Source organism: Mesoplodon densirostris, chromosome 16 (genome assembly GCF_025265405.1).
Source record: "Mesoplodon densirostris isolate mMesDen1 chromosome 16, mMesDen1 primary haplotype, whole genome shotgun sequence".
In the NCBI taxonomy this organism is placed as follows: domain Eukaryota; kingdom Metazoa; phylum Chordata; class Mammalia; order Artiodactyla; family Ziphiidae; genus Mesoplodon; species Mesoplodon densirostris.
In genome coordinates, this window is record NC_082676.1 from 66505528 (window position 1) to 66528960 (window position 23433).

The 23433-nt window shown below is 52.9% G+C and overlaps 1 long non-coding RNA gene and 1 pseudogene across 1 annotated transcript in view; both read right to left on the reverse strand.

Annotated features, from left to right (window-relative positions):
• LOC132503466 (uncharacterized) overlaps positions 1–18967 on the reverse strand; it is a 46836-nt gene extending 27869 nt beyond the window's left edge. Inside the window, exon 1 of the long non-coding RNA XR_009534615.1 lies at positions 18868–18967. This is a non-coding gene — a long non-coding RNA (uncharacterized LOC132503466). The remainder of the gene's footprint in view (positions 1–18867) is intronic.
• On the reverse strand, positions 9677–9776 carry LOC132477220 (U6 spliceosomal RNA; annotated as a pseudogene).
• Positions 18968–23433: the final 4466 nt, after the last annotated feature.

Consider the following 23433-nt stretch of genomic DNA (forward strand, 5'->3'; position numbering starts at 1 on the left):
CCTGGCTGTTTCCCGACCAAACGTGATTCAAACATCTCCTCTCCTGATGACGCCGTTCCTGACAGATGTGGCAGCGGGGCCCGCGTGCTGCTCATGGCAACGGGACCCCTGTCTCCAGGTCTCTGTCCTGTAGAGACGCCTCCAAACAGGAAAGCGAGGAATCCCCTGGCGGTCCTGCGGTCAGGATTCGGCCCCTGCAGGTGACCCGGCCTGCTCGGAGTCTGCATCTGCCCCCAGCCTGACCCCACACAAACGACCGAGGAGACCCCAGACACATCCAGGCCCCCTACCCGGGCACATCCAGCTGACGGCGACCCCCCGCACATCACGTCCAACACCTGACCCTCACCCTGCTTCCCTGCCCCCCGCCCCCACTCCTTCCCCCCACAGCCCCCCTCCCCGCCGTTGCCTCCACCCCACCCAAAGCACGCCCCTCACCTCAGCTCCACCTGCTCAGCCTGAGCCCCTCCCCCATCCACTCACAAGCCCCCACCTCCCCACGGCCCCACATACGCTGCCCTCCCCGGGGGACCAGTCCGACAGCTGGTCAGTGCAGCGCAAATCAACCCGGACCCCGTCCCTTGAACGTACCCCCCAGTTCACTCGATTTCTCTTCCCTCATCTCTGAACGGGCGCTGGAGACCTCGTGCACAACCCGCAGGGAAGCAAGCCCACCACCTGCGGACAATCATACTCAGGCCTCCGCCTCCGAACCGCTCACCTTTCTGCTCAGGGCGCACGCGGGTGGGGAGGGGGCGCAGGGTGGGGGGTCCCAGCAGAGAGAGGACGAGTCCCGCTGACCACAGCCCAGGCCCAGTGGGGCCCAGACCCTACCGTGACCAGGGCCCTGAATGCGGGTGGGGCCTGCCACAGGACGTGAAAAAGTGCTGGGACTCCTGTGATTACCCTCGCCAAGCGCTTCACGCCACCCACCTGAGCCTCGTTGAGACGCCCACACACAAAGACTGCAGCCTCCACCTGTACTGCCCCAGTGGGGCTAGCTGGGCGGGGTCTCACACCCACGGAGCTGAGAGATGATGGTAAACAGGTGTGGCTCAAGCCACCGAATTCTGGAAATCTGTTACACAGCCACAGAAATCTAATTCAGTCACAAAGGAAGCATCAGTGAGTTCCATGAAGTAGAAATGTTATAGAACTGATCATAAAGCAATAAGACCACAAGTTGTTAACAGTGTCAAAAAGCAGACAGAAAAAGACTTTCATGTGGAAAAAATTTTTTTAAACTATTAACTCTTGGATGAGTGGGGAAATACAACCGAAAGTATAGAATTTCTAAAAACAATAATGACGTGAAAACACTACACATCAGAATCTATGAAATACATTTAAAGCACTAATCATAGAGCAATTCACAATATTAAACATTTTTATTTAAAATGATGAAAACAAGTTAAATTCCCAACCCAAACAAAGCTTAGAAAAAGAATTAAGTAAATCAATAGATAGCATAAGAGAGGAAATAATAAAAATAAGAAGAGGTATTACAGGGTAAAGAACAGAAAAAACATAATTATGATTAGTAAACCAAAATCCTAATTTTTAAATTAACAGAATAGGTCATCCATTAGTTAATTGAGAAAAGAGAAGAAAACCAAAAAATAATAATAATAATAATAATAATAAGAGGAGGACTTCCTTGGTGGTGCAGTGGTTAAGAATCCACCTGCCAGGGCTTCCCTGGTGGCTCAGCGGTTGAGAGTCCACCTGCCGATGCAGGGGACACGGATTCGTGCCCCGGTCCGGGAAGATCCCACATGCCACGGGGCAGCTGGGCCTGTGAGCCACGGCCGCTGAGCCTGCACGTCTGGGGCCTGTGCTCCGCAACGGGAGAGGCCACAGTAGTGAGAGGCCCGCGTACCGCAAAAAAAAAAAAAAAAAAGAATCCACCTGCCAATGCAGGGGACACAGGTTCGAGCCCTGGTCCGGGAAGATCCCACATGCCGTGGAGCAACTAAGCCTGTGTGCCACAACTACTGAGCCTGCACTCTAGAGCTCATGAGCCACAACTACTGAGCCCATGTGCCACAACTACTGAAGCCCACGTGCCTAGAGCTCATGCTCCATAGCAAGAGAAGCCACCGCAATGAGAAGCCCACACACCGCAATGAAGAGTAGCCCCCGCTCATCACAACTAGAGAAAGCCTGCACACAGCAATGAAGACCCAATGCAGCCAAAAATTAAAATTAAAATTAAAATTAATTAATTAATTAATTTTAAAAAAACTGGCCCTGTTAGAGATGGAAAACTTAGACCTATTTCCATGGAAGAAATAAAGTTACCAGGAAACACTCAGCCCCCTGTCCCCCAAAAAAGGCAATAGGCACAGGTAATTTCACAGATAAATTCTACCAAATCTTTAAGGACCAGATGGTCTTTTTTTTTTTTTTTTTTTTGGAGTACAGTTGCTTTACAATGTTGTGTTAGTTTCTGCTGTACAGCAAAGTGAATCAGCTATACATATACATATATCCCCTCTTTTTTGGATTTCCTTCCCATTTAGGTCACCACAGAGCAAGGGACCAGATGGTCTTAAAGCTTTACAAATTATCCCACAGCATTGAAGATGAGGGGAAAACTTTTATATTCTTTTTCTAAAGCAAGAACAACATTGGTAACCTAACTATAATAAAGACAGTATGAAAGAAGACATTTACAAGCCAATATCACTTATGAATATTGATGCAAAAGCACCAACTAAAACATTGCCCATCAGAATACAACCCCATACAAGGAAAATAAGACACCACGGCCAAGAGGGATTTATCCCAAGACTCCAACGTTGCTTCACTATCAGACATTCCAGACATAAAATTCACTATATTGACAGATTTCAGGAGAAAAATCATGATTCTCTCCATAGGTGCAAAAAAAGCCCTGACAAAATTTAATGCCTGTTCCTGACAAAAATATAAACAGTAAGGAAAATAGATATTGATAGATACTTTCTTCACATAACAAAATATATATACCATTTCCTAAACCCATCACCCCCCTGAACAAGAGATGCTACTGTCAGCACTCTACAGAGGCATTAGCCACTGCAATCAGACAAAAAAAAATCAGTGAGGATCATAAGAACTGGAAAAGAAATGAAACATTCTCTATCTGCAGAGGCTACGATCGTCTACCTGGAAAACCTTAGAGCAATGCTGTGCAATTTAAACTTTTCGTGATGATGGAATGTTCCACATCCTCCATGTCCAAAACAGGACCCACCAGCCACATGCAGCTATTGAGTTTTGAAATAGGGTTCCTGTTACTGAGGAACCAAGTATTTGGTTTCATTTCATTTTATTTTATGTGCACACGTTATTTATTTATTTATTTATTTTATGTATTTATTTATCTTGGTTGCATTGGGTCTTCGTTGCTGTTCGCGGGCTTCCCCTAGTTGCAGCAAGCGGGGGCTCCTCTTCACTGTGGTGCACGGGCTCCTCACTGCAGTGGTTTCTCTTGTTGCAGAGCATGGGCTCTAGGCGCATGGGCTTCAGCAGTTGTGGCATGTGGGCTCAGTAGTTGTGGTTCACGGGCTCTAGAGCTCAGGCTCAGTAGTTGTGGTGCATGGCCTTAGTTGCTCCACAGCATGTGGGATCTTCCCGGACCAGGGCTCAAACCCATGTCCCCTGCATTGGCAGGTGGATTCTTAACCACTGTGCCACCAGGGAAGTCCCTGCACATATATTTTTATCAGCAATGGGCATTAAATTGTGTCAGGGCTTTTTTTGCACCTATGGAGAGAATCATGTGATTTTTCTCCTGAAATCTGTCTATATAGTGAATTTTATGTATAGAATTTCTGATAGTGAAGCAACTTCGGAGTCTTGGGATAAATCCCCCTTGGTTGTGGTGCTTTATTTTCCTTATATAGGGCTGTATTCTGATGGCCAATGTTTTGGTTAGTGCTTTTGCATTAGTATTCAACAGCTACAAGTGACTATCACATTGGACAGCAGGTCTGGCCATAGAGAATCAATGGGGAAAATGGACTCGAACAATAAGCGAGTTCACAAAGGCATGAAATTATCACACAGAAATCCAGAGCTTTATGTCCACACAAAATAACCCCCATCAACATCAGACACCAAGAAGATGAAACACTTTGGAATTAACCTAACAAGTGTGCAGAAGTCATTATTGGGACAATTAAAGAAATGTGAGTACAAATTGCAGATTAGAGAACACCTAGTATTGTATCGAGATTAACATCCCGATTTTGACTTATGCTTCGGTCGTAGGAGAATGAACGCCCATGTTTAGGAAACACACCCCTGGAATATTTAGGGTTGAGGGGGGCACCATTATGCAACTTAATCTCTGAAGACAAACATAGGAAACTGACTTTTGGGTGATCTGGGAGAAAGGAATGCAGGATTCACTGACCTATTTTTGCAACTTTTCTCTAAATGTGAGATCATTTCACAATAAAAAGTTAAAGAACTGAATTATAAATGCCACGCTCTATGACCTGGCACTTCCTTGCAGGAACTTGGGTCACACTTGTGCCTGTGAGCACAGCTTCTACGAAGAGCTTCTCTGTTATGTCCAGACTTTCTACTGCCTTCTAACATCACTAAGTTATGTCCGTCCACACGGCGGCTCCTTACATCCACCAAAGGGCTGGGCAGGTGGAGACAACCCCCCACACAAAGACCACAGAAGGTGCAGAAGGGTGTGTGTGTGGAGGGCTCTGTGCACACAGAGTGTCCCCAGGACACCGAGAAACGTGGGGTGGCCATCTCTCGGGGAGGAACTTGGAGCACTGGGGTGGGGAAAAAAAATTCATGTTTCAGTACATATCCATAAAAATTAAATATTTTAAAACTTAAATAATTTTGATACTGTCAAATACAAAATGGTACAGCCGGAACCCTGCTATGGGCTGAATTGTGTCCCCAAAAATAGATGCTGACATCCTGACCCACAACATCTCAGAATGGGACCTTGTCTGGAAACAGGGTCTTTGCAGATGTAGTTAGTTAAGATGAGGTCTTAGTGGAGCAGGGCAGCCCTAATCCGCTAAGACTGGTGGCCTTCTAGGAGGAGGAGGCAAGACACAGCCATATGAAGACGGAGACGGATGGGGGATGCGTCCAAAGGCCGGGACGCCAAGGGTTGCAGGCAGCACTAGATGCTGGAAGAGGCAGGAGAAGCCTCCCCTGGAGCCTCAGAGGGAGTGGCCTGATCTGATTTCTGGCCTCCAGACAGTTAGGGGACGCACTTCTGTGGTTTGAAGCCCCAAGCCTGTGTGATAGGCAGTCCTGGGAAAAGTAACACAGACCCTGAAAGCAAACAGGCCTGAGCCCAAGGTGCAAACATCAGCCCATCAGCCAGCCTGCAAGCTCCAGCCCAGGAGCAAGGACACCCACTCCCTGGTCGGTCCCTGTCACAGGATGTGGACTTGGCCCCACTGCTGTAGCCAGAAACCACCTCCGGCTTGTCAAGTGCAAACGTGGGCTCTTTCAAATGCTAATTGGGATGCATAGGGGGCCCCCAAAAGGAAAAGAAATAATGGGCAAAGCAGGGCCCTAAAGAAGCTGTGAGGGGAGAGAAGGGACGGGAGGCAGACAGGAAGCAAGGACACGGCAGACAGGGGGTCTGCACACACTGTGTCGCGTCTGTGCGCCACCCGAGGGGGTGGGGTCCAGACCAGAGAGCAGCGGGGGGGGGGGGGGTAACGGCGACAAAGAGCCCAGCAGAAGGTCTAGTGACCGCAGTGTCCGGCACAGGTAGGAACTCAGCCACACCAACATTTGCAGGGCGAGCCCAGGTGACCAGCACTGCTAAGCAGAGTTGTGTCCACCAAGAGAGGACTTTGTCAGCCCCGGGTGTCACTGGGGGCATCCACTCACCGGAGGAGCCAGGCAGGGCCCCACTTCACACGCAGATGCAGGAGCAGGTGCCGCGGACAACACGCCTCACCCTGGTTCCTCATTAGTGTCCTAGCTGTGCCAACACGCTCACACACATACACACATGTGCACACGCACACCCCAGCTTTGAGGAGCCCTTCTGCCTCCTTATTCACTTACCCCCAGACCAGCTTTGCCCTTTCTAGATGGGACGGAACAAGGCAGGCATCCTCACTAGGGACAGGAGCCACAGAGCAGGCATCCACAGCCTCAGGGCTGGGAGCGGTTACGCCGGAGGACCGAGAACAGAGACAAGTGCTCTGACCAGCAGGACTGGGATTCCGCTGTTGAGGTAGCGAGTCACTCATACACACAGGCAGAAATTCGAGGGAGGCTGTGGAGTTGGGTGGAATCGGGAGGCATATGGGTGTGAACTCAGTTTCAATCCAAGTGGCTACAGACCAAAGTGCACAAACGTGTGTGTGCACGTTCACGTGTTCCTTAGCTCCGTCCAAGAGCATCTAGAGTACTTTCCAAATCCTACCTCTCACTGAAAGGCACCAGGCTCTGCAGAGTGGCCACGTCCAGGGCTGGGCGGGGACAGCAAAGCCTGAACACCTTCAGTCCAGAGAGTAAGGATAGACCCACAAAGAGGGGCTCCCACCGGCCAAGGCCCAGACTCTGGGGCAGGAGCATGAAATAGGACATTGAATGAATGAATGAATAAATGGAGAGTCCAACAAGGAGCAAGACCTTTGGAGTTCTAAGGTTATGGCGGGGGAAAGAGGCATGGAGGACACGGTGCTGATGGACCATCACAGTGAACACTGCCAGAAACAAGCCACATGGAAATCATGCCCTCCCAATCCTGCATAGGTGAAAACGCGTGAACCCCCTGTCCTGAAGCAACATCAGACAGACCCAAACTGAGGTCCCCACGAGGCCATGGTCCCTGCTCTTCAAAAGCTGAAGGTCACCAAGTCCAGACAGAGGGGACAGAGATGTTCACATGCTGGCCTGTCCTCCAGGCCCACCATGCATCAAGACTGACACAGGGTCCACCCAGGTGGGCTTGGGGCGTGCTGACTTGTCATAGCGTCTTCCCTTCCCAAAAGACCCTACAGCACAGATTAGCTTTTATGTTGAATTTGCTTTGGTTTTTCCCTAAGAACTTGGTGACCCTCCCTCGGCACAGAGACCTCCCAGAATCCAGGGGGCAGGACCCAGAGGGAAGACCTCAAGGACTTTTTGCTCCAGGCAAGACCTCTGCTCTCAGATGGCGGGCGCGGGAGGTCTTCCTTCGGAGCAAGTTCCTCCCTCCCAGGGGTGCAGCCAGAGCCACAGCTCTGGGCCAGGGCCAGGGTCAGCTCTCAGGGAGAAGGCCTTTCCTTTCTCCCCAGCCATCTGACCTACCCCAAATGGGCACCCCTCACAGTGTTTTCTAGGAAGCCATTTCTCCATCCTCTGGTCCCCTGCGGCATCGAATGGGACCCCTGAGGCACTGTCACCCTCACTATGGCCGGGGTGGGGGTGGGGTGGGGGGACAAAGAACCTGGTGTGCTTTCCCGGCCGGTGACAATGAAAGCAGACCTCCCCTAAACCTGATGGCCCGCTCGGTCCCTCTGCCTGTGGGGACTCACCCCACGTGGCCCAAGCTGGGGCTCCAGGCAGCAGTGCCTGCTGGTGGAGCTGCAGCTCCTCCTCCAGAGTGTGCCCCCCAGGCCCATCCTGCCTGCTCCCCACAGCTGCCTGGGGCAAGCTCACTGCTTCTCTTCTCTGTGTGTATTTTCTCTGGAGCCCGACCCATGGGCTTTTCTACATTCTCTTTGAGATAAAAATCAAAAACAAATCTTTAAAGACCATCTCCAAAAACCACAGAATGGCTGGAATTAAATAAAAATAAAGCTTGTGGTTTTCCTTTCAGGAACTTCCTGCTTATCTGAAATGCACAGAGTCAGCAGCACCTCGGAGCCCGGACGGAGGTTCCCGGGGCCTCAGCCTTGGGATGGGGTCATCCCAGCAGGTGACTGGCCACCCTGTCCCGGTGTGCATCACGGGAGGGGGACAGTGGCCAGACCTGCTGGCCTAAAGCCAATGTACACGTGTGTGCAGTCCACGTGGGGGCTGAAGAGTGTCCCCAAATATCCACATCCACCCTGATCTGTGCCCAGACTGTTCTGTGTTCTCTTATGAGATGGTTGGTCATGTGTGGGCACAGAATAATAGCTCGGGAAGACAAAGTTTAAAAGACTCAAGGGTCCTAGAGATGAGGCCACACATGCAGGGCCATGGGGAAGCCCCCGAGTGGAAGCAGGAGCCGGGAGAGGCCTAGGAGAGCCTTTATCAGTTCCGGGGGCGCTGGGATTGTCCCCAGCTGTCTGGTCCCTCTTCCTAGGTGATTAAGGGCAAGGGGGAATGTTGGCACCGTGTGTGAGAGGTGGATAAAGAGATGGTGTGGGGTCTGGAAGCAAAAGGTTTCTTAAGATGTCAAGACATCACAAGGTACAGAAAATTGTAAAACATGATGAATACAACCTGAATATCAGGTTATGACATTATTTGGAAACAGGGTCCTTGCAGACGTAATAAAGTGAAGGATCTTTAAGATGAGATCATCCTGGATCAGGGTGGCCCTCAATCCAACGACTGGAGTCCTCACAGAGGAGAAACCACGCGAAGATGGAGGCAGAGGCTGGAGTGATGCGGCCACAGCCCAGGGACACCTGGTGCCCCAGAGGCTGGACAAGCCCAGAAGGATCCTCTCCCTTCCAGCCCCCGAGAGCCTCCAGAGGCAGCGCAGCCCTGAGACACCTGAATCTCTGATTCAGGCTCCAGACTGCAAGAGAACCAGGGTTGCCTCAGGCCCCCAGTTGGTGGTGATTTGTTGTTCCCTGAATCCGCGGTCCCAGAAACATTCCAAGGGATTTCAGCATCATCTTGAAACAGCCTTGAGAAACCAATAAAACTGTCCATTAAACTTTCCTTTCAGCTGCCAAGAGAGCACCTTTGGGACGACATTAAAATCTGGGGGCAGGAGGACGGAAAGGATGCTTTTTGGTGGGTGCTGTTAGTCTGCCGAAACTGGCACCACAGAAGGAGAATCGGGACGTTTTCACCTGGAAAGCCTGTCGTTTATGACCAGGTCCTTCTGACCGCGTCCCAGACCACAGGTTCCTCCCAGGCTCCGGGTAACACATACTGGGATCCACCCACGTCTGAATACAGCACAAAAGTCTCCCTTGCTGCAAGTGGAGAGCTTTCCCACACGATTAATTTAAGATGCTGAGACACATGGGGGCGAGGCATCTGAAACCTGCTCAAGATCTCTGCTGAATTCCAAGTGGAATTTATGCGTATCTACTGATTGCCAGGAATAGATCTATCACACTAACAACTGCAGTCCTTAACAGCACTCACACACATCTAGTGGCAAGTAACAGAACTGCAGGAACACAGGTGAAAAGGAGAATCTGGCAGCTTTAGAAGCAGTCTTGTGCTCTTCACAAAATTCCCACCTGTACTTGTCTCTCCCTACCCTGAAGGTCACTCCCTTAGAATGTATATTCCGCGCAGCCTCATCAGCCAGGAAGACTTTGTCATACCTTCTGATCCACAGCTAGTACTGTGAAATAAAAATGAGTTTTATTTTTAGAAAATTTTCCAAATGCAAACCATAACATAAAATTTAACGTGATTTTTCTTTCAGGCCATATTGTCTCAAAATCCTGACAGAGCCTCCTAGAGGTGGGGGCCGGGTACCCATCTGAAAATCACTCTTCTGGAAAAACTGACTTAATGATCATGAAAAGATATGGACTGCTTCACTTGCGTGTCATCCTTGCGCAGGGGCCGTGCTAATCTCTATACCGTTCCAGTTTTAGTGCATGTGGTGCTGAAGCCAACACCATGTGGAATTTAAACCGACACTCGCATGAATAACGCCGATGTCCGTGCCCCCTGTAACCAACAACCGCCTTAGGGGGCTTCCCCAATGGTGTTTCATCACCTCCTCCAGACCGACCCAAGTCTTAGTTTTTGTGCAGAATAATCTTTCTTCCTTGTATTGATGTGGGAAGAAATAATAGTTGTTTTCACAATTCACCATCCATACACGGTAACAGAAGACAGTCGCCTATCAGAACACAGCTTTGCTAAAAGTGGCTGGTTGGGAGGCAAACTCCTAATTGTACTTGGACGGGACAGTGGGTTAACTTTGCCAAGAAGGAGAGTTTGGAAGAGAAAAGAAGAGACAGACAAGGAATCAGATTAATTTCTTTTGCGCAGCAAAATATTCTATCAGCTTACGGCTATAAAGTTCTAACAACTAACAAGCTTTACTGAAGAGAAAAAAGAAACCACACTCTGGCCAACATGGAGCCCAAGGCCCAAAGCTGTCTTAGACTTGAAGAGATTGGAGCAAAAGCAAAGTCACTCGTGAAACAAAAGCAGAGAGGCTCAAAGGGAGCTGCACACATCAGTATTTTCAACGAATAAACATCCGTAGGCACCTGTTTGCTGGGAACCAAGAGAGAAGAGCAAAGACTAGAAAAAAGCAGGGAGTGAGGCGCGGGCCATGGGGACTAAAAGTCATCTAATTTTATCTGGCTTCTTTCCAACGGTAAAATCTAATCCATCATTTTCTCAGGGTGAAAGCTCTTAATGAAAATTTAGAGAGTGCAACTGAAATTTAGAATTCTCCGGGGATTCTGCTGGGAAGATGTCTAACAGTCACACAAAACTCACCGCAGCCAAACCTGCCAAGAGAACAGACCACATGGGAAGCCGTGGGGCTGTACCGTGGCTCCCGGACCTCCGTGCCCCTCACCACCACAGGAAACATCCTCCTCCTGCCGGGGAGGAGGGGGTGGCTCCTCCAAGACCCCAGTTTAAAGCTCTCAGCTGGTGAAACCCTGTGGGAAGGGCCGGATGGAGAGAGGCAGCCTCTCAGCACCACACACTTGCACCCTTGACACCATCCCCTACTGTCCTTACTCGGATGGATGGGGAAGGAGTCTCACTGGTCTCCCTCGTGCAACCATCACACCTGTCTAGTTCCAGACTTTTCCATCACCCAAAATTGAAACCCCACACCCATTAGCAGTCACTCCCCAACCCCTCCCCCAGCCCCTGGCACCTGCTGATCTGTTTCTGTCTCTCAATTTACCTGTTCTGGATGTTTCACACACAAGTGAACTCATGTCATGTATGTGGCCCTTTCTGTCTGGGCTCTTTCACTTAGAATAATGGTTTCAAGGTTCATCCACATTGTAGTGTGTCAGCACTTCATTCCTTTTTACAGCTGGATGATGCCCCCTTGTACAGATGACCACATTCTATTTATCCATCATTCGTCAATGGACACGGGCTGTTTCCACCTTACGGCTGCAGTGATTGTGCAGGAATGACCGTGGGCAGGCAGGTATCTGCTCAGGTGCCTGTTTTCAATTCTCTTGGGTGTGCACCCAGGAGTGGAGTTGCTGGGTCACCTGGTAACTCTGTGCTTAACCTTCTGAGGAACCTCCAGCCTGTTTCCCACAGCGGCTACACTGTTTTACATCCCCACCAGCCATGCACGAGGGTTCCAATTTCTCCTCATCTACGCCAGCACTTGTCATTTTGCATTTTTATTATAACCACCGGACAGGGGGCAAATGGTATCTCGTGGTGGTTCTGATTTGCATTTTGCCAAGTATCTTTTCAGGTGCTTGTTGGCCATCTACCTATCTTCTCTGGGGAAGTGCATTTTTTAATGGGGTTGTCTTTCTCCTGTTTCCACTCGCCTTTCTGTAGCCCTGTATGTAGGAGGCTTGGGCGTGCAGGGTCCCGGTACTCACGTGAGGCTTGCAGAGTCGTCCAGCATGCCCTCCAGTACACAGGCTGTGACCTTTGGTCAATGTTTGGACACAGGAGGAGGGGTGATCTCAGCCTTTTAATGATCTCCTGGGTGTTCCCTTGTTAAGGATCTTTGATCAAAGGACATTATCATCCAGTAGATTTTATATTTTATTTTCTCCTGGGAAGAAATGGATCCCAGTTATCCCAGAGCATAAGGAATGACCCAGAGGTCAGGTTGACACCTCAAGCAGAGTAACGTAAGACAGCAGCCAGGGCTTCCACACCATTGAAACCCAAGCCCACTGCCACCTTCAATCCCGGAGAGGGTTTGAAGAACCAAAATTCAACTGAAAAAGCCAGAAAACACGTAGCGATACCAGATGTCACCATTAAGCTTACAATAGTGACAAATAATTTTTCTACCACTTCAAAGTTGTGTCACCACGTCCATTCCCTGCACCACGAGCTCAGTATCCCCTTAATTATCCGCCTTTGATAAACAGGCAATTCGGATTTGTTTCCACAAAAGCAGGGCCCACGTAAAATTCTCAACAGATGTACTCCAAGCACACGCGATGCGAGAGCAGTGTTAAAGCATTTTGCATCTTAACTCTCTACGCTCTGGAGCGTCTCGCCCTGAGAAACCATCATGATTTAAGGGAGCTCCCCGAAATTCAGAAAATATGTTCTTCTGTATCTACATGAAAATACGGGTATGACCTCTCACACTCGCAACCTGAACATTAGGTTTCCAGTGATAAACATTCTAAATCATCTCAGCAAACCTCCGCCCAGCACATCTGCACCTGGTTAGGGTGTGGCTTCCAGAAGGAGGGGCAGATGTCCTGCACGCAGGTTGCTCCTAGCTCCTCCTGAGGGCAGAGGTCACCAGAGCTGGCTGAGGCCCAGTGGCTCCCGTTGGCTCAGGTGATGGAGCCAATGGACTCGCCGTTCTCTCTGAGGGCCAAGGAGATGACAAGTTCAGGGTACGGTGGGAGCACACAGCAAATCCCCCTTTTGTTTCCTATGTGGGACATTTTGAACCGAATTTAAACCAAACACAGGAAAAAGCTAAAATTTTTTTCAGTTTTCTGACACGTGTAGTCCCCAAGACGATGACACATCGCCCGCCCTGTAGAAGGCACGCCCCTCCCTTCTCTACAACCCTTGCCTGCCTTCCTGGGACCTCTCTTCTCACTCACCTTCCTGCCTGACAATGTTTTGTTTCTGATGAAAAGCCATCATTTGTCTGCCTAGGGGATCAATCTCCATCCTCCCACTCATTCTGGTGAGTTTTTGAGCGTGATGTCACACATAAGGGGAGGAGGGGCAGTCCCGGCTCCTGCCCTCACAGCCCCATGCCCCCTCCACCCCCATCGCCTCACCCTACCTCCATGTCTGGCCAAGTTACGGAGCCTCTGTGGTGAAGGAGGCTGTAGGGTAGGAAATACCTTTTCCTTTACCCTCTCAGGTTCAGTAACTGACGAGCGTGGACTAAACTGACAAAAGATTTAACAGAAGAAAAAAGTTCATTCGTATGCATATGGGAGCCAAGAAAAGTAGCTGGCTCAGTAAATGGTTTCAATTAGATGCTTATATACCTAATTTAATAGGGGAAAGGGAGCGGGGAGAAAAGCCTTCCTACAGGAAAAACAAGTCTCTTTAGGAAAGACAAACGGGTTTTAAGAGAACAATCGAAACATAAGAAGGTATGCGGGGCTTCCCTGGTGGCGCAGTGGTTGAGAGTCCACCTGCCGATGCAGGAGACACGGGTTCGTGCCCCGGTCCGGGAAGATCCCACATGCCGCGGAGCGGCTGGGCCCGTGAGCCATGGCCGCTGAGCCTGCGCGTCCAGAGCCTGTGCTCCGCAACGGGAGAGGCCACAGCAGTGAGAGGCCTGCGTACCGGGAAAAAAAAAAAAAAGAAGGTATGTGATAATGTCCCTGAGAAGGCACCTGGGATAGGATTTATTCACAGTATCTCCCCTGGGAGCAGACAGGCCCGACAGAAGGAATTTACAGCAGCCTTATTTCCCAGAAGTTGCTCTTATTCAGATGAGGGATGCTCCAAAAAGGCCTCTTTCTGCATCTATTGATTCTCGAATGCCTTCAGCTCAAAATAAACCTCAGGCCAAGGTGCTATATTTTGGCGCTGCATATCCTGATCCCCTTCACGGCCCTTAACCACACGTTTGCCCTGTCACCCAGCGATGACCAAGTCCCCGGGCTCAGCAGGACTCGCTGCCGCACAGGCTCCACCTGCTCTTTCCTCCAAGACCAGGCCCAGCAGATCTTTTAAGGGCCACTCAATCTCCCACATGAGGGTGATTAGAACACCCAGTGAAGAAGGAACCAAGAAGGGACTGTGGCCCCCACGGGAGCCTGGGAGCCCATTGTGGAGCAGAGAGGAACCGTGTCAGGTCCTTTTACTCCAGGAAGCCGGTGACAGAGGTGAGGAAGTGGGTGGCCGGACATGCCAGAGCCTCCCCCAACCCAGGCCGAGCCAGTGGCCCACGGTCCACGATACCCTAAGTACAGGTCACAAGAACACCCTCTGACAGAGGCTCTTCAGCTGGCTGCTTCCTGGAACCCTGGCTATACCGATGCTGCTGAGCGGCTTGGATAAGCATCCTGCTCACATGCGCTGCCTCCCCGTCACCTCCAGCATCCCGTCTCTCCAGGGTTTACTCTTCCAGTGAAACCATGGTTGTGTTTAGAGCCTCTGATAAAGTTTTGCAACAATAACAAAAGACAAGATTTCTGTCCTGATACATCAGATATTCATTCTTCCACTTGGAATAAGATGAATAAATTCCCCTCCCCTTCCAAAATAAATAAAGACACAAGCATTCTTAAATTCCTACACAAGACATGTGCTGGGAAGTGCCTGAGACCCAAATATTTTGTCAATTCAGTATGTACTGGGGCACCAAAAAAGACCAAGCAGCGAGTCCTTTTATGATCCTCTAAGTTATGTTTTGACTTTTGAGTTTATACACATCTTGTTTGTTTTTACACGGGACCCACTATATTCCTTCATATGTGTTTCTTTTCTAATATGAGAAAAACTAAGGAGATGAAATGGAATGTTATTACATTACAGTCCCACATGTTTCCACAGTCAAAGTCAGGTGGTTGGAAAGAATGGAGCTAGAACTGGTTCTATGGGATGGCGGTCTGGCATCCTCTAGATGAGTCCCAGCAGTTAGCAGTAGCTCCAGGACCTGGTTCAGTCAAGGCTGAAAGGTCCATCATCATCATCATCACCAACATCATCATCACCATCATCAAAATCATTATCACCATCATCAACACCAATATCATCATCACCACTATCAGCACCACCAGCATCATCATCACTATCATGATCATCATCACCATCACCACCATCATCATCATCACTATCATCACCACCATCATCACCAACACCACCATGATCATCACCACCATCATCACCACGATCATCACCACCACCATCATCATCGTCATCACCAACATCATCAAAATCACCTTGGGGGCTTCCCTGGTGGCGCAGTGGTTGAGAGTCCGCCTGCCGATGCAGGGGACATGGGTTCGTGCCCTGGTCCAGGAAGATCCCACATGCCACAGAGCGGCTGGGCCCGTGAGCCATGGCCGCTGAGCCTGAGCTTCCGGAGCCTGTGCTCCGCAACGGGAGAGGCCACAACAGTGAGAGGCCTGCGTACCGCAAAAAAAAAAAAAAAAAAGAACATTTATGAAAAGCCAGGAGCCTCCATCCTCACTCAGCATCCTCACTCATTAAGGACATGTCAGTGGAGAGTGGAGCCAAACATTCTTGTTCTAGGAAGGAAACAGGCTTTTCCACAAACCAGTTGTCACCAGGACAATGAGAGGTAAGGCCCAGACTGCCATACGGTTCCAGGCTGCTCCCACCCCAAGTGCTGGGAAGGTGACAGGGACAGCCTGGAGTGGGGCCCCCACCTCCCAATCCAGCACAATCCACTCAGCCCAGAGTATCCGCCAGCCCCTACAGTCACCACCTCGTCAGTGCACACACCCATGCTCCCCATCACCCCTCCTGCCTGCTCCCTGTGGAGCCTGGCCCTCAGCAGGAGCTGGTCACCCATGACTAGCACCACTGGGGGCCTCAGAGCCTCATGGGGATCCTGAGGGGCAAAGCAGGTGAAAGCAGTGGCTCAAGGCCCCGAGGCCAGAGTGAGGCCTCCCAGAAAAGCCAAAGGGGGAGTCTGAGGAGGCGACAGCCTGAACTCACAATCCCATTAGCTCACCTGAGAGCAGGCCTAGCGGGGAGACAGCAGGCTGGTTGCCCACTGGATCCAGGGAACGTGGGCTGAGCTGGGAGGACATGTGCTCCCCGACAGAGCTCAGCCACCAGGACCAAGGAGTCCCTCACCAAAGCAGAGCCTCGGCTCCCCCTGAGATGAGGCCTCAGACCGGGGGGGGGCTGCAGGGCTCCTCAACAGGTGCTCCACCAGATGCTCCACCAGATGCTCAAGGGTATTGGGCCTCCATCTCCCTCAGCCCTGCTTTGCTGTTGCTGCTTCTATGACACCACATGCTCTCCTGGCCCCGGGCTGCCATCCCCTCAGGCTCTCACCCCTTCCCTCTCTCTTTCTCCCTTTGAGGAGGACAGGAAGGACCCTGTTCAGTGCCTCTAGCCCCTCTCAATCTTAGGGGACGGAAGCAGGACATACAGAAAGGTCGTGGTCCAAGGAGCAGTCACCATCTCTCTGCCTAACCATGAGAAAAACATCTGACAAACGCCAGTTGAGGGGCACCCTACGAAATCCCTGACCAGCACACCTCAGAATGGTCAAGGCCATCAAAACTAAGCCAGAGGGGCTTCCCTGGTGGCGCAGTGGTTGAGAATCTGCCTGCTAATGCAGGGGACACGGGTTCGAGCCCTGGTCTGGGAGGATCCCACATGCCACGGAGCAACTAGGCCCGTGAGCCATGGCCGCTGAGCCTGCACGGCTGGAGCCTGTGCTCCGCAACAAGAGAGGCCGCAATAGTGAGAGGCCCGCGCACCGTGATGAAGAGTGGCCCCCGCTTGCCACAACTAGAGAAAGCCCTCGCGCAGAAATGAAGACCAAACACAGCAAAAATAAATAAATAAATAAATAAATAAACTCCTACCCCCCAAACTAAGCTAGAGACCCTATCCCAGAGGAGCCCAGGAGATGTGAGGACCACACATCACAGGGGCCTGGCATAGGAAGAGGATGCTACTTAACACTGTGTTGGCGTTGGTTCGTAACTGTGATGAGTGCGCCTCATGAGCGCAGAGGTTAGTGACGGGGGGTGTGCAGGGCAGGGGACACACAGGGACTCTGTCCTTCCTGCTCAGTTTTTCTGTAAACCTAAATCTGCTCTAAAAAAGTTTTAATTAAGTCTATAATTAATTTTTTTAAGTAGCAAGATGTCCCCACAATCACAGCAGCCCAGTCTCTCCAGAGACCCCAAAAGGTGAAAGGACCAGAACCCTCACAATCACCCAGTCTCTGACACAGACGGTGTCCTCTGGGAATCTCAAATATCTGGGCCTCAGCAAGACTGACAGGCAGAGTAACCTTGATTACAAATCAGATTTCCACAAGCTCACTTCTCCTCATAAAATTATACTAAATATTTTATGACGGACCCTCCTTATCTTCAACAAAAGGAATCAAAAAGCAGCAAATCAGTGGGGACAGAACACCAGAAAGGGCGTGAGTCAACCACACGTGGTTCACGAGGTGGGTCCAGGGTCATATGTTCTCACCCCTGACCTCTTGAAAGGGTACAGTGGGATATTCCAGAGGCTATGTACCTGACAGGCAAAGTCGGAACCGACTCAGCAGAAGCAGAGCCAAGAATGCAGCTCCTTTAAGAGATCTGCACAAACGTAAAACGATGGGAAAATAATGCTGTTTTTCTTTAAAACGTGATGTTTACATGTAGTGGATTTATTAAGGAGAGTTAAGAGGTCCTGAGACCGAATTTGAAAGCTAGGTCCGGCGTTTGCAACGTAGGGAGGTGATTGCATGGGCCTGTGGCTCCACCTAGTGCCAGGCAGGGGACACGGGTGGCCCAGCCAGCTAACCGAGGATGGAGCCACCTGACACCACCATACAAAGTCGTGGAGATTCAGGAGGTGTCTTTTTGGGATTCAGGTGAATGTAACATGAAACTCTGTCCTGGCAGGGCTGCTGGGACCCTCCTCCGCGATGCAGCTCCACAGACCTCGGCACAAGACCGGCTCAGAGACTCCAGACACCACGGGGAGCACTCTCACCATGCCATTGATGCATTTGCCCGTTAGAGATGGACCCCCCAGAAAGTGAGACTTGGCTACCTGCACAACCCAGGCCCTGCCCAGGACCAGGCCAGGGGGCTCAAGGAGGGGGGCGGCTGTGGAGGAACAAGGAGAGGCGGCCTCCAAGTTAGAACTCAGGGACTCACCAAGATAGGGTGGCAGTGGGGCCCCCCGTGGGTGTTGAGCAGCACCCCTAGCCTCCACCACCCAAACGCCACAACTACTCCCAGTGGGAGCCGTCATCTACACCCTAGCAGACAGTGGTGGGGCAAGATTGGATGTGGATCCCAGGAGACCAGCTTCACAGGTGTGCAAAAGGTCACGGCTCCTTTGCTGTGCCTTGATTCACCAAATTTTGTCTCCAACCCGTCCCTCCCCCTCCCTGCAAGCCTGCCCTACTTGCCGTCCAAGCCACAGGCCACCGGGACAGCGCCCCAAGTCCTTAACTGACTCATGCCGGAATACAAGCTTTGTCCACTGTCACCTGTCTTCCCAGCCTGTTTTACACAAAACTGCCTGGTGTCCACTCCATGACACACCTCAAAACGCACCTGGAACAATAATTAAGTAGCTAACTCAGGTTTCCAGAACAGCCCTTTAGGAGGGAGGGAGGGTGTCCCTCGAGAGGGGCAACGTGGGGAGGGGAGACTTGAGAGGGAGGACCTGAGGAAGGGTCCTGAGAGGGGGGGACATGGTTGGGGGGACCTGAGAGGGAGGACCTGAGAGGGGGGACATGGGTCAGGCAGAGGCACCCTGCCGGCTCTGTCGCCTGACTCTAACATCGCCCCTTTTTTCACGGAGTCCCGCGGCCAGTCACGCTCACCAATGCCGCCGTGGGAGTGTCCGGCCCCCTCAAAGGTCACCTACCATAACTTGACAGGAGCCTGGGAAGCCACATCAAGGGAACACCTGAGAGTCACAGACGTGACAACACCGGCTCCCTCCACGCCACACTTCCGCCCTGAGGACGCCATCGCCCGGCTCCAAGATGGCTGTGCCACGCACGACGTCGTACCACAGAGGCCCCGCCCCTCAAACGGAGGGCCGGCCCTCTGAACGCCCCGCCCCCTCCGCGCTTCGACCCGGAAGGGATCTCCCAAGGCGGCAGCGAGCTTCCAGTGCCACAGGCAGTTGAAAAAAGGGCCGCGGCGGGGATCGCGCACCTACCCAGGGTTTGGCGGCCCGGAACCTCCTGCAAGGCCTTCCCTCGCGGAGCCGTACAGTACTTTCTTCATGATAAACACCCCACGTTAACACCAGTAAGAGCGCCAGAAACCTTTGTTTGGCTCAAGCTTTCTAGATAAATGGGCCGTCAGCCTCCGTGCTAGGAGTCCTCGTCCAGTAAGGACTTTTGATAACGACATCTGTCGCGTGGGGTTTCCTGCCGAAATCCCGGCCGTGAGGGGAAACCCACTGACCCTGCTCTACGGTCCTGGCGGCCGAGGGGCCAGAGCCCCGCGGTGCGTGGGCTCCCCCCGAAGCCAAGAGCAGATTCGTCCTGGGTGAACCCGAGCAGCGAGCTTGGCACACCCTGGGGCCGTGAGCGTGGGGAGCGCCCGGCGGGTGTGCCCTCGGCGCCGCTCCCGCCCATCTCCACCCCGCCAGCTCCGCTGTCCAGTTCGCGCTCCCAAGGAGCTCCTTGCGTGGATTCCCGTTGGCTTTGTCCTCTCCCGTGTCACATGACAGACACTCCCCCCCCCTCCCCGGGAGATTTAATTCCAGGGGTGGGAGGGGTGTCTGGATCCCTCTAACTCTAGTGCCTGCCTCTGAGGCTTCAAGTTCTGCACCCCATCTGGCCAGAGCAGTCTGCACAGACTGCATCCCGCGGTGGCAGACACGGCCCAGGGGAGGGAGCCCCACGCTGGACCTGGGAGGGGTGAACGTCCACAGTCCCCATGGAGACCTCACCCCCTGGCACAGGACAGGGGTCCTTTCTGGGAAGAGAGCTTTGTGATAGTTGAGGGTGCCCATTCAGTCACTTGCACTGTGCAGTCACCAGAGCTTCTGCAGCTTCTGATGAAATGAGCAGATGGCCAGGGATTCCAGGTGTTTGAGGGAAGTCACTAAATGAAGGACACAACACCCACAGAGAGGGTGGGACCTGGGCAAGCCCCAGAGTCTCAGTTTCCTGTTCAGCACAGGGGCCAGTTCATCAGACCCACCCTAGACGGCGAGTACTGCTGGACATTGTCCTTGCCTTGGGAGGCGGCCCCTGCCTGACAGAGGTGTCTCCTCCCTTTGCTTTTGTGGAAAACCTCTGGGCACTGAAATTGTTTCTAGGAGGCCTCTTTCATCCACCCCCACGTTGTGGTCGTATTGCTTGGGACTAGAAGCACACGTGCTGAAGGTGCAAGTCCCACTGCGCTTGGCCACTGGCCCAAGGGCAGCGGGCGGGGGCCGGGGGGCGCTGATAGGCTGGTCTGCACCTGTTTCCTCTGTGAGGCAGCAGAGGTGAACTGCTCCTGGAAGTGGCCCACTGTGCTGGGCCAGCCTTGCTCCATCTTGTCAGGGGGTGCGTGTGTGGGGTCAGCTGTGAGACAGAGTGCGGGGGGCCCTCCACGCGACCCCAGCCCCACTCGCGTAGCTGCACGCTGCCGCTGCCCCATGCTCAGGTAGAATTCTCTGCAGTGCTGCACAGACCTGGGGAGTGCAAGTCAGAGGGAAGGCTGAGAGCCACGCCCAGGCCTCTGTGAGAACGCACTGGTGGCCCGATGTGTGCGTCTGCCCCACTCACCCACCTTCGTGGTGCATGGCCCTTTGGGGGTGCAGACCGGTAGACTCACCAGCAATGCACAGGACCACTGAGTGGCATCGGCCTCATCAGGAGGGGACCCCCATGGCCTGTGGGCACTGGAGTGTTCGGTGCTTACGCGGGTGCAGGCCCTGGGCCTGTTCCTGAGCCTCAGAGTCCTGAGATACAGACCATGTGCGTCTTCCTGTTCCACATGCTGGCAGGAGCCAGCATTACAGGAGGACTGGAGCGGGCGGGGAAGATGGAGTCACCTGTGGAGCACAGAGCCGTTAGAATAAACCACTTAACCGCAGTCACTTCCCTGAGACTTTATGGCTCAGACCTTGTGCCGACTAGAGCCCATGATTCCCTGGAATCATTTGTTGTATATTTTGCACACATTGAGTCTAACAGCTTAAATTATTTTTGAAAATCGTTTTCAAACATTCAAAGATTATCCAAGAACTACCTAGTTTTTTGTGAGCTCTGTTTAACTGGGTGAAATAAAGCTTCTTTGGTATCTTCCAGTCCCCGTGTTCGCCCCTGCTGGTTTTGTTTCCAGGGTCAGGAAACAAGTAGGCACATCCCCCGGGGCCACTGTCACTCTGCCTCAGGAGGGGGTCAGCCTGTTGTAACACCAAGGGTCCCACACCCACCCTGGGATGGAGTGCTGTCAGGCCGGGCCCCCGCCAGGCCTGGGTCCCGCAGCGTGGAACACTTGTCTTTTAGTTTCCTCACTGGAGGCCAGGCCAGTTGTATGTAGGGTCTGACCTCCCCAAGGTCTGAAGCGAAGCTGCAGACACAGGGGAGGTGGTCTCACTCAGGCCTCATCACGCCTGCACGTGGGGCCGGATCTGCCCAGGCAGGGCACTCCATTGCTGGGTCACCATGTGGAAGAGAGCCCTGGTCTCAGGAGGACCCTGAGCAGGGAGCTGACAACAGCCTGGGTGGCCACGCTGGGTCACCAGAATGCCCAGAAGGGACTAGGTGAGAGGCCGGCCTCAGCTCTGGCCCCGCCCAGCAAGGCCACGGGTTGGAGTGGCATTGGGACAGCACCAGGCTGCAGGTCCCATCTGGTGGGGGCGTATCTTGCCCCTGCTCCCTGAGCCCTCCTTGGGGACCCTGCCCAGAATGGGTCAGAGCACCCCATACACACCACTGTCTGATTCTTCCTGAGCACTAAACCCAGCACAAGGGGGACCCTGCCTCAGGGTCTCACTTCACCTCCCCCCATGCCCACCCTGTCCCCAGGAGCCCAGCCCACACCCCCGCCCCAGTCAGGAGCCCTGCAGGTGTGGGGCCTGGAGCAGCCATTTCTAGGCCAGTCAGGAGCCCTGTTGGTTCTCACCAGCAGCCCAGTTACTGGAGATAATTTCAGAAAGGCTGCTGGTCTCCCTGGATCTGCTCTGGGCAACTGCAAGGTAGGTCAGCTGGAGCACAAGCCGTCACTGCTTCTGGAACGTCCTCCTCCCACCGCAAATCACTGGGCCTTTGCTCATTCCAGACCCACCCGGTACCCCTGGGGTGTCTAGGGTTCACAAGCGCAGCCTCCCAGGAAAGCGAGAAATAGGAGTTGCTGGGTCCCCCAACTCTCACCAAGGACAGGAGCTTCACAGGCTCACATGTGCAGGCATGCGTCAGCTTGACCACCGCGTGGAGTTTTGGCCTCTGCCACATGGGGCCACCAGGGTCAGCACAGGGACCACTTCTGAACCCTGAGGGTCCACAGGGCAGCAGGTGTGACCAGCACTCATAGACAGGAAACAGCACCTCAGAGCAGGAGTGCAGACCCTGCGCCCCCACACAGCTCCCTCCTGCAGGCCAAGCTCCCGCCATCCTGATGACATGACGATGCCCAGGTATGTTCAAGTGTCATCACTAGGCCTGTGTGCAGCTCTAAGGCTGATTTCAGCTGTGGTCACAGTGGAGTTCTCTGATCCACAGAGGAGAGATCAAACAGCGCCCGCAATGCAGGCCCCAGAGCAGACCACAGGGGCCATGCCCTGCCGGGTCACACCAGGGCATCTCCCAGAGGACTCTCAGGACGCTGTTGGGCCAGAACCTGGTCCTGGGTTCCCTGTTCTGCCCACACCCGCAAGGGAAAGGTGTGGCTGGTGGCAGGCCCTGGCTGGCCTGGGTCTCAGTCTAAGTCTTGAACCAGTTCTGGGGGCTGACTCGACACCCTGCCCCGTGCCCCGACCCCTTGTGAGCTGGGCCCCCAGCCACAGGAGAGCCCCAGGTAGCCCAAGCAACACAGTGCACGCCCAGTCACAGGGCACCCAAGGGGCCAGGCAGGGGGGAGGAGGGAGGCCAGCATTGCGAGCCATCTGCCCTGAGGAGGACGCTGGCACCCTTGGCTCTAAGCCCCCCAACCCTCATAAATCCATAATAAAAATAATCCCTGCTTTTCCTAACATGCCCCAGTTCCCGAAGTGCCTCCTGATCCGTCATCACACTGATGTGCCAGAGGGGCCGGGGAGGCGCAGCTGACCTTGTTTTATGCAATCACAACAGGGAGGGCCCAGGAACCCAAGGCAGGCAGGGAACACCCCCTACCCTGTCCTGCCTTCTGAGTGGGCGCAGAGTCAGCCAGGGGAGGCTGCAGGAGCACCTGCCGAGGGTCTGGCCCCCGCTGCCCTGGGGAGCTGTGGGGTCTGGCCTCCGAAGGGATTGGTTGGTGAGCTGGGCCCTGCCACCCACCA